Genomic DNA, 9,352 nt, shown 5'->3' on the forward strand with positions numbered 1-9,352 from the left:
CTTCCTCTGCTCATCAGCTTCTGCATCCTGTTTTTGTTTTTGGTGGGATGACTTGTAAGTATTATGCGGATGCTAAAATCTTTCCTGAATCCCCAGTGCTTCTTACCAAGTAGTACAAACCATTTTGCAAGGCTCACACTAGAGAAGAAAAGTAAACTTTTAAGCCAGCTTCCAGCACAGAAAAACAGACAGTCCTGGTAAAGGCTTTGAAACATGAATTGCTGACCTGCCTGCACGGAGGAATCAGATATTTAGAGCTAACAGAAGAGATGATTCATGGCACGACTTCAGTGAGAACACAGTGCTTGGAACTTCCATTTGACCACATGCACATGCAGTAAGACATAGGAACCATTAATCTGTCTTCACACCTCTTTCTCACCCCGAATGAAAATTGTTTTGCCTAGCAAAAGAGGTGGCTTGGCCAAGGGGAGACACATTGGATTATGTTTCCTGAAGAATCTATGTTGTTATAGTGAAAAGACAGCAATAACTTGCCAGGGATTCCAGGGGAGATCATAAGACCCCTCGAGTCCCACCATTCTGCTACTTTTAGTCATGGAAGTAGTGTGATGAAATTTAATAGGTGGTAGAGGGGCTCAGGTTACTCATATGTGGGACTAGTAGGGTTTTCTCTCAAAATAGGGAAATCTGCAATTTTTACACTGTCACAGAACAAATGGATCCATGACTGATGTTATACAATTTATGTAGCTGATTTCACATAATTTTCCCAGTCAGTTCACATTTATGACAGTTAAAAAGCTTTTCTCCTACTCTGAGATTTATGAGGTGGGATGGAATTTGCCCACCCACAGTCCCCAATGCTATGTTTCTACTCCCAAAGACAATTTCCTCTACTTGACCCATTTTACTGAGGAGGAAACTGAGGCTGCCAATAGTTCAGTGTCTTCATCCAAGGTCACGTAGCTGGCATGTAGCACAGTAAAAACCAAAGCCAAGTTCCACAAGCATGTTTATTCCAATAGTTAGGATTCTGCATGAAAAGTGATATGATGCCCGATTCTCCTTTTTAAATTTTTTTTTCAAAAGAAATGAGAATGTCTCCATTGCATAGTAGCCATTCTGTCACTATTGTCTATTGCCCATTTTGCATGGTAGTTGCCCACCATGGAGAGAGTTAGGGAAGCTCTGTTCATTTTCTGCAGATTGGTGGTAAACCCTTATTTCCATTCTCCAACTATCAGCACACTGGATTTTACTTGGTGGGCTGGATATCGTCCTAGCTAAGGTCAGAAAGCTTTTGATTTATCATCTGAAAAATGAAACAGCTAAAAAAAACCTATAAATTGTCTCAAATTCTGACCAGTAATAACCTGAATGTCCACCCAAGCCTATTTCACACTGAACCCAATGAGTTCTTTTCTCCCGTTCTCTAACATGGCTCTCTCAAAAGATCACATGCTGAGGTGTCTTAAGTCACATTCTCAAGAGGTAAAAGCTGAGGTGCTGATTCTTGAGCAACAGTTTCATTGAGGGACTTGCTCACAGATGAAATATGTAAGAGAATGAGGGAGGTGGTGTAAGGTAGAAACAAGCATGACAAAGATTGCAAAGTGGGCTCTTCCAGTTGTCTCACCTCAGCCTGACCCCATGGGAGGCCCCAGAGTACAAATGGTCATTCCATTTTGAGGAAACCAGGCTGGGCTTCCAAATGAATGGATCAGTCAGTTTTGGGGTTGTGATTCCTCCTAGGAAGGGGTGGTGTAGAATGTCCCAGGCGTCTCTAACTATGCTGTCCAGCTGGCTGCTGGCAAATGGCTGTAGCAGGGGAGGGTGCAGCTGTGAGTTGTTAGCGACCAATTTGTACAGCAGCTGGGGGATGGGTGCATCAGGAGAGGGATGTGGGGAGGGTACCAAGAGAATATACCAAACGTTGCTGTTCTTTCAAGGCCCTAAAGAAGAAAATTATAATTGCCCATCACCGTGCAAAACAAGATGTCAGCTTCATTCAAGATAAAGCATAATTCATGGTTTTGTTTATTCTGTGATGGCATAAAAGTCACAAACCAGACACAAAAAAACAAAGAAAACATCAAAACACCACCAATGGAGAAATATGTTGGAACCATGTCTCAATGGGAAAATAACTGTCTTATAGAACCTTGACGTTTGGGTAAAAATGGAAAATTCACTGTGAAATTCCCTCAATTCCAGAGTTCTCCTGGCTTCCTATTCCCTGTGATTCCTTTCGGCAGTGATCACAGTGACCCTGCTTTTGACTTAAATCCTGAACAAGAGCAACCTGGGACTCAGGACCTGAGCAAAGAAAGCAATCTTTGGGGAACAACTGGTTAATCTGTTCACTCTCTTGCCTCAATGGCATTATAAGGAAGGTGGCTTTGGCTCCTTGTCAAAATATGACATAAAGGAAAAACTTCTGCCCCAGAGTCCCCAAAGATGAAGAGAACCTAAGGTAGAACGTTTATGATACGTTGAGAACTGTACTAGCTGTCTTGTTCACATGGATTCATTTCATCTTCAAATAACTATTTAAAGATGAAAACCATAGAGATGAGCAGTATTTAAGAGGAGCAAGATTTATTTAAGAGCACTTCAATTTACTTATTATTTATTTAAATATTTCTTTAGGTGAGCAATAATATTGAAACAATATTTATTGACGTTCAACAATGTCAATACATACCAGTGCTCAGATCAAGCAGCAATTTTATAGTGTTTTTCTTACCTCCAATTCTTCTTTGGATATATAGTGAATGTTCTAAAAAAAAAAAAAAAAAAAAAAAACAAAAAAAAACCTTGTAATGTAGGGAATAATACGATTTACTCGACAGGTTTGTCAGGACAACTATAATTGGTAATATTACAAATGTGATAAACTTTTGACTCTGTTAGATTTATCTACTCAAAGAAACCTCGACTTTATCCTGAGCCCCTACTCCTGCTGGTGTTAGGGGAGGAGATGGGGATGAGGAAGAAATACCACACCAATTCAAGGTTATTCAGTACCTTTTGGTTTAAGGCCATCATTTTCAGGTCAGTATTCAGCCAATATGAGTATCAGCTGCCCACTGGGGCCTTCTTCCCCTCTCGAGGGCCCTCTTTCTTAAGGCTTCTCATAGTCTACACATGATGCTAGGGTCTAGGTGTCAATGACTCTGTTCTGGAAAAGGGTGAGGGCTTCTTCGATAATGAGGCATCCTTAAAATTCCAAATAAAATTCAATTACATTTTTCTTGTCTATACAGTTGATGTATATAAAAAATATTCCTTAGGAGAATGGGAAAGCAAAAAAGCCCCCTAATTTAGTTAGTGTGGCTTTTCTTTGACCCAATTCTCTTACATGTTGGATGAATTTCTTTTGCAAATTGAATAATTTTCACAAGTCAATTACATACATTCCCTCAGCCCGTCTGAGTGTAATGAAATAGCTTAATAGAATAAAACAATAACCCCAAGATGATGATGTTGGCCATTATTAAGTATAACAATAGGAATTAATTATGACAGCAGAAGGGATAATTGATGATTTGGAAAATGGATTCTAAAGCTCTTTTCTACTGTGACTTCAGAGACATTTCAAGAGCTACTTGACTTTCTGAATGCTTTGAACAGGATTATTAATAACATGTTTTTTTCCTTAATTCTTTACATTTGGTTAGTTTGTTACAAAACACTGTCATGTACAGAATCTTGTTTCTAATTTAACCAACACTTAGATAGAGCTTGCTATGTGCCAGGCCCCATTCTGAGCACGTCACACATATTAACTCACATGATCCCCCATACTGACTCTGCTCCGTGACTCTGGTTGCTCTTTGACAAGCTGAGGAAACTGAAGTTTAGAGAGAACGGGAGCTCATGCGAAGTCCTCCAGCTGTGAGGTGATGAAGTGTGGATTTGGATCCAAACTGCTTCTTGAGTCCTTGTTCATCACCACAACAGTATCCTACCTACCTCTCAGTCTTATAACCAACCTACAAAGTTTGGTTCCATTTTCCTATAGATAAAATATTCCCTAAAATAGAAATGAAGTTATTTGCCAAGAAAGCAGAGCTAGTTAGTATATGTGAGAGCTGGAATTCAAACCCTTGCCTCTACCCCCAAATCAGTACACATCTTGAGGTGCCTTTTGAAGCAAATTTCTTGTACTCCAAGTGTTATGTACTATTTCTAGAACATGGGAACATTGTGTAAAAAATAATATTATGTTTCCTTTTTGGAAAAAATTGGGCAGAAAATTTGGAGGGCCACTGAAAACATGTGTAATTCTTTTAAATTAGAAATACTGTTAATTTAGGAATATAGACTCAGAATGTTTGAGCTAGGGGACCAAATTGTCTCCTAGAAATTCTTATATTTACAGGGGATGAAATTCCCTGGGGGAATTTGTAGTAATGCAGGTTGTCAGGCTCTGACCCAGGGATTCTCAGTCAGGAAATCTGAAGTCTTAGGAATTGGAATTTTAACAGACATGACCAGGTGATTAATACAATTTTTTAAATGAGGGATGGAGATACAGAAGAGTGAACTCACCTGCTCTGATTTACTGAGATGCTAGGTAAATCAAGACTCTAAGGTCAATGTGCACTAAGTGTATTTTGGTTTGTTCTTAAGATGACATATATTATTTATGAAATTCAAAGATAATTTATTTTCATAAGATCACAAATTCACTGATGCAATTTATTCTTAAGTGAGTTAAAGTTTTCTTATAAATGAGGATAAAAGCTACTGAATTTTGCTAAATGTTATTGAGGTTTTGCAACTTAATGAAGTGCCAACCCTTACTCTCCACCCGCAAGTCTAGTTTGATTATATCAACTCTAATGCATGAAATAATGCATGAAATCAAATATATGCAAAATTACTTTAGAAAGACAAAATGGCTACCTAGAGATATATAGAGAGATAGACAATAGCCAAATCAATGGCAGTAGCCCCATGTCATAGAGATTATATCAACAGAAGGATGGTGTCTGCATGGAATATAAGAAATGAGAATTAGAGATACAAAAAGGCTGGAAACATTCAGAACTGTATGGTTAACAGGAAGCCCTGACTCTACTCCATTTAAGGTGACCCCCTTCCTGGTATGTCTGCCCAACCAATAGCCCCATTCTCTAAGCCCTCCCCACCCACGATGGTTGGTTCTATATTTGTGGCATACCACTTTGCCCTCCTAGATCAAAATTGTTTGGTGGGGTAGGCACTTGACACAGAACTGGTGCAACCAGATTCTCCATCATAGAAACTTGTAATGGGGATTCAAAGACTCATTAGTCTCTTCTAGTTGTTTTGTAAACTCAGGAGTTTCTGGAGCCAATGTGGAGAAAAAGGTGCCTTAAAGATAAACTTAGGAGAACATGAAATACAGCCTCTGTAATCTGTGGGCCTTGGACACTGGCTTCTGAGTCACACCTGAGAAATCTAAGGCACATGAGATTAGCTGAAGAGGTATATGGTAGCAGAATTAAGGAGTGTGGTTTGGGAAATAATAGCCCTCCCAGAATTCTTGGGAGTAAAGGATGCAAGAGTGTTGCCCAGACAAGAAGTAGACCATGGACAAGTGAGAGCCAGCATGGGGTTGTCTTATGTCCAGTCCCAAAGGGCTACCTTGAGGTATGAATAGAAAATGGAACTAGATTGCTAGCAGCTATGTCAGTTTGCTAGGGCTGCTGTAACCAAGTACCACAAACTGGATGGCTTAAGACAACAGAAGATTATTCTCTCACAGTTCTGGAAGTTAGAAGTCTGAAATCCAGGTGTCAGTAGGATCATGCTTCCTCTGAAGCCTGTAGGGAAGGATCCTTGTTTGCCTTTTCCATAACTCTACTCTCTGCCTCCATTGTCACGTGGTCATTTTCCCAGTGTGCTTCTGTGTCCAAAGTTCTCTCTTCTTATAAGAACACCATTTATACTGAATTAAGGGTCCATCAAACTCCAGTATGACCTCACCGTCACTTACCTAATTACATCTGCAGTGATTTTATTTCCAAGTAGGGTCACATTCTGAGGTTAGGAATTCAGTTTATCTTTTTTGGGAAAACACAAGTCAACCCATAAGAGATACTGAGATGCTGAGTTAGGACTCTTAAGCAACAGGCATAAGAGAGACTCTTGCCTATGTATCTTTTGTTAAGGGAACAGAATGCAGACATACTACTTCTTCTCTCCCCAACTCCATTGCCCTTAATGGTGGGGTGCTGTTATCCCCATCAATAAAAACAACAAACAGGCACCAAATAATGTTGCAGTAACTTTCCAGGAAGAGTATGCCTGCTTCCCTTATCTCTCCTCCCTTTCCCTACTCCAACACTGGAGGGTCAAACCTGCTGCTAGAAGGAGAGAAACTCATGGAGAGGAAATTGAGAAAATTTGACCCAATCTGCTTTGGACATCAGGCTTCAAGCCTGTGAGTGAGTGGAGGCTGGGGGAGGGGAGAAGTGTCAGAGTGTTGGTTATTATATGTCATTGGACATCTTCATTACTGAACTGAGACTGTGTTTTTCCATTTGAACTGACTGTAGGACTTTTTTTTTTTTAATTTATTACTTATAAATGGCCAGAGAAGTCATTTGGCCTTTCTGAGTCTTCATCCAGGAGCAGAAGAAGAATCAGACCCATGGAATTCAGGCTTAAAGCGACAGAGAAAGACGAAAATAAAGGTAATTGATGCTTACATCTCATGAGCTATGCTTGCTTAGCATAATAGTTCCACATGGTTCTCATTTCAGTAAATACCTTTACATTCTGGCATATATTTCAGCCTTCCATGAACATGGTTAATATTTATCTTTGCTTTATTAACTGATTTATATTTGATACACTGGCAAAAATCTGGTTTTATTTTGCGTTTTTGTTTTTTTTGTTGTTATGGTCTGCAAAACTAAATAACTAGTAACTCACCCAATATAACAGGATCTATATTTAGGTGGCCTGCCAATAGGTCTTGCCCTTCTGTCTTTTTGCCTCTTCAAGTTCCAACACTAAGTAGGTAAATGTTCATTCACTTGGTCATTCCTCCAGCATGTATTGAACACCTGCTTTGGTCTATGTACCATTTCAAGCTGCTGAGAGAGGGTGGAGAGCAGAACAGACATTGTCCCTGGCGTCATAAATGGAATATTCTAGTGGAGGGAGAAACTGACAGATCAAAAACTATAGCCAGAGAGAGAACATGTCAGGTGGCAATATGGGAGCATATTAAAACAAAAGAATTATGATTTTGGAGTCAATGTCCTTTATCAAGTGAAGCAGATTAGAATACTGTCTATATAGTTGAAAATACTCAAAGACAAAAAAATAAAAAACACCAGACTTATTAAGTGTAGTATCTCCCACATAGAATCAGATGTTCTCAGTTTCTGAGCTACCATTTTTAGAAATAAATGCCTGATTTTTAACATCTTCCTGGATTTCTGAAATGCAACTATAGGCCCAGATGAAGTCTGACTTTTGTATATTGGTTACTATCTATCTTATTCTTTCTCTGGTTTCTTATTTTTATTTCAAAAGTAATAGATGTACATTAAAGAGAACCCGAGGAACGCAGAAAAGTAAAAGAGGAAATAAAAATCGCCTCTAATCTCACCTTTATATCTTTCTTGATTTCTGATATTTCCAAATTCGTACTCTCCTTCAGGGGAAAAAAAAAGAAGAAATTGAAAATGGATTGGAATCAAAATTAGCAGAGGCTGTGCCTATGCAGAATTTTTATTGTTATGTAGCAGGAGATACAGGCACTAGAGCATTCTGGTTGTTTCTGGACTTTGGATGTTTTACATTAATGCTCTGTGTGAAAATACGCTGTTGTATTCTTTTGTATTTTTTTTTAAGATTTTATTTATTTATTGGAGAGAGAGAGAGAGCACAAGCATGAGCAGGGGGAGAGGGAGGGGAAGAGCCAGAGGGACTAGCAGATTCTCCTGCTGAGCAGGGAGCCTGATGGAGGGCTCTATCCCAGGACCCTGGGATCAAGACCTGAGTCAAAGCCAGACTCTCAAACCAATTGAGCTGCCCAGGTGCCCCTGTGTTCTTCGGTATTTTGAATCATCACATCCTAATAGAACTGGAAGGATCACTGAATCTAAGAGTTTTTCATCCCCAAACAACAGTGCAAATCATTAAAGATCTAAATCATCACGTGGACTTCAAGAACAAAGGGAATGGGGAGGAGAGTGTCAAATCATAATTATTACTGTTCAGAACAGAGAGGATATGAGGAAGTCAAAAATTCAAACTGGCAGTTTGGAAATAGTTTATAATCTGGGAACCTGAGGCTGAAGACTCGAGGGGCTGGCTGCGAGTTCCAGGCTGGCTACGACCAGGAAGATGGAATGCCAGCTGCTTCAGCTTCCGATGCCTAATGACGTGCTTTGTGCTGATTACTAACTTCTAACTTCAGTACTTCATTTAAATTTTTTGTTTTCCATAGAAACAGTAACCTTTTCCAGTTCATCTTAATAAGACTTTGGAGGGCCAAAGTCCAGTCAACTCAGATGTAGTGACTTATGGGAAGTTTCATGTAGATTCACTATTGTATAGTTTCAAGAAATAATTTTGGGGCAGTAGAATCGATTATCAATATGTGATAAACATTGATCTCAACATGGGAAAATGACTTCCCGTCTGCATTTCCCTTCTCAGTATTCTCATGTGCACATTTTGTGCACGCACAAACATGCACACACATTCCTTGAGCTCTCCTTTCCTTTCCTGTTTCCTAGAAAAACATTTTAAAAGCTGAAAAAATATTTTGGTGCTTTTGGAACAATTTTCCATTTGAAATAGCTCAGCAAAAGGCCTGCTACACCTGACAGACCTTTGGAACACACTTTACTTAAATTCCAGATTTTTTAAAAAAGGTCTTACTACAAAGAAAGTGGCAAAGGCCTACGTTGATGTTAGGAGCCTGAAGACAGAATTGAGAATCTGATCTGAAAATAGCCCAGAATCAAAGCAATTGAAGCTGTTAATAAGACTAAAGATAATAATGCAATGTATAGGAATCAGACAAAAATGATTTTAAAAGGAGTTTCAGTCTTATTGTATTGAATTGTCCTCCTGTGACTGCAGCTGCTCTTATTAGGTATGAAATAAAATATGTTTTTTTTAAAAAAGCTCTTGATATTCCTTATCTTCTCAGCAGTTTAATGAAAATTGAAAAGACGACACAGACTCTCAGGTGAGTTCAGCTGTATCTCTTCCCTTTCTCTTCCCCACTCCATTCTTGGCCAGTCCAGGACATTATTAGGATATTTTATTCGATTTTCTTTCTTCACAAGCAATGCATTATGTAACTATCAAGTGATGTTTAGGAATCAATTCCTGATCTCTCCTGGAGGTCAGTCAATGACACCATCTAAAT

This window comes from Canis lupus, chromosome 14, assembly GCF_003254725.2.
Source record: "Canis lupus dingo isolate Sandy chromosome 14, ASM325472v2, whole genome shotgun sequence".
Classification (NCBI taxonomy): Eukaryota; Metazoa; Chordata; class Mammalia; order Carnivora; family Canidae; genus Canis; species Canis lupus.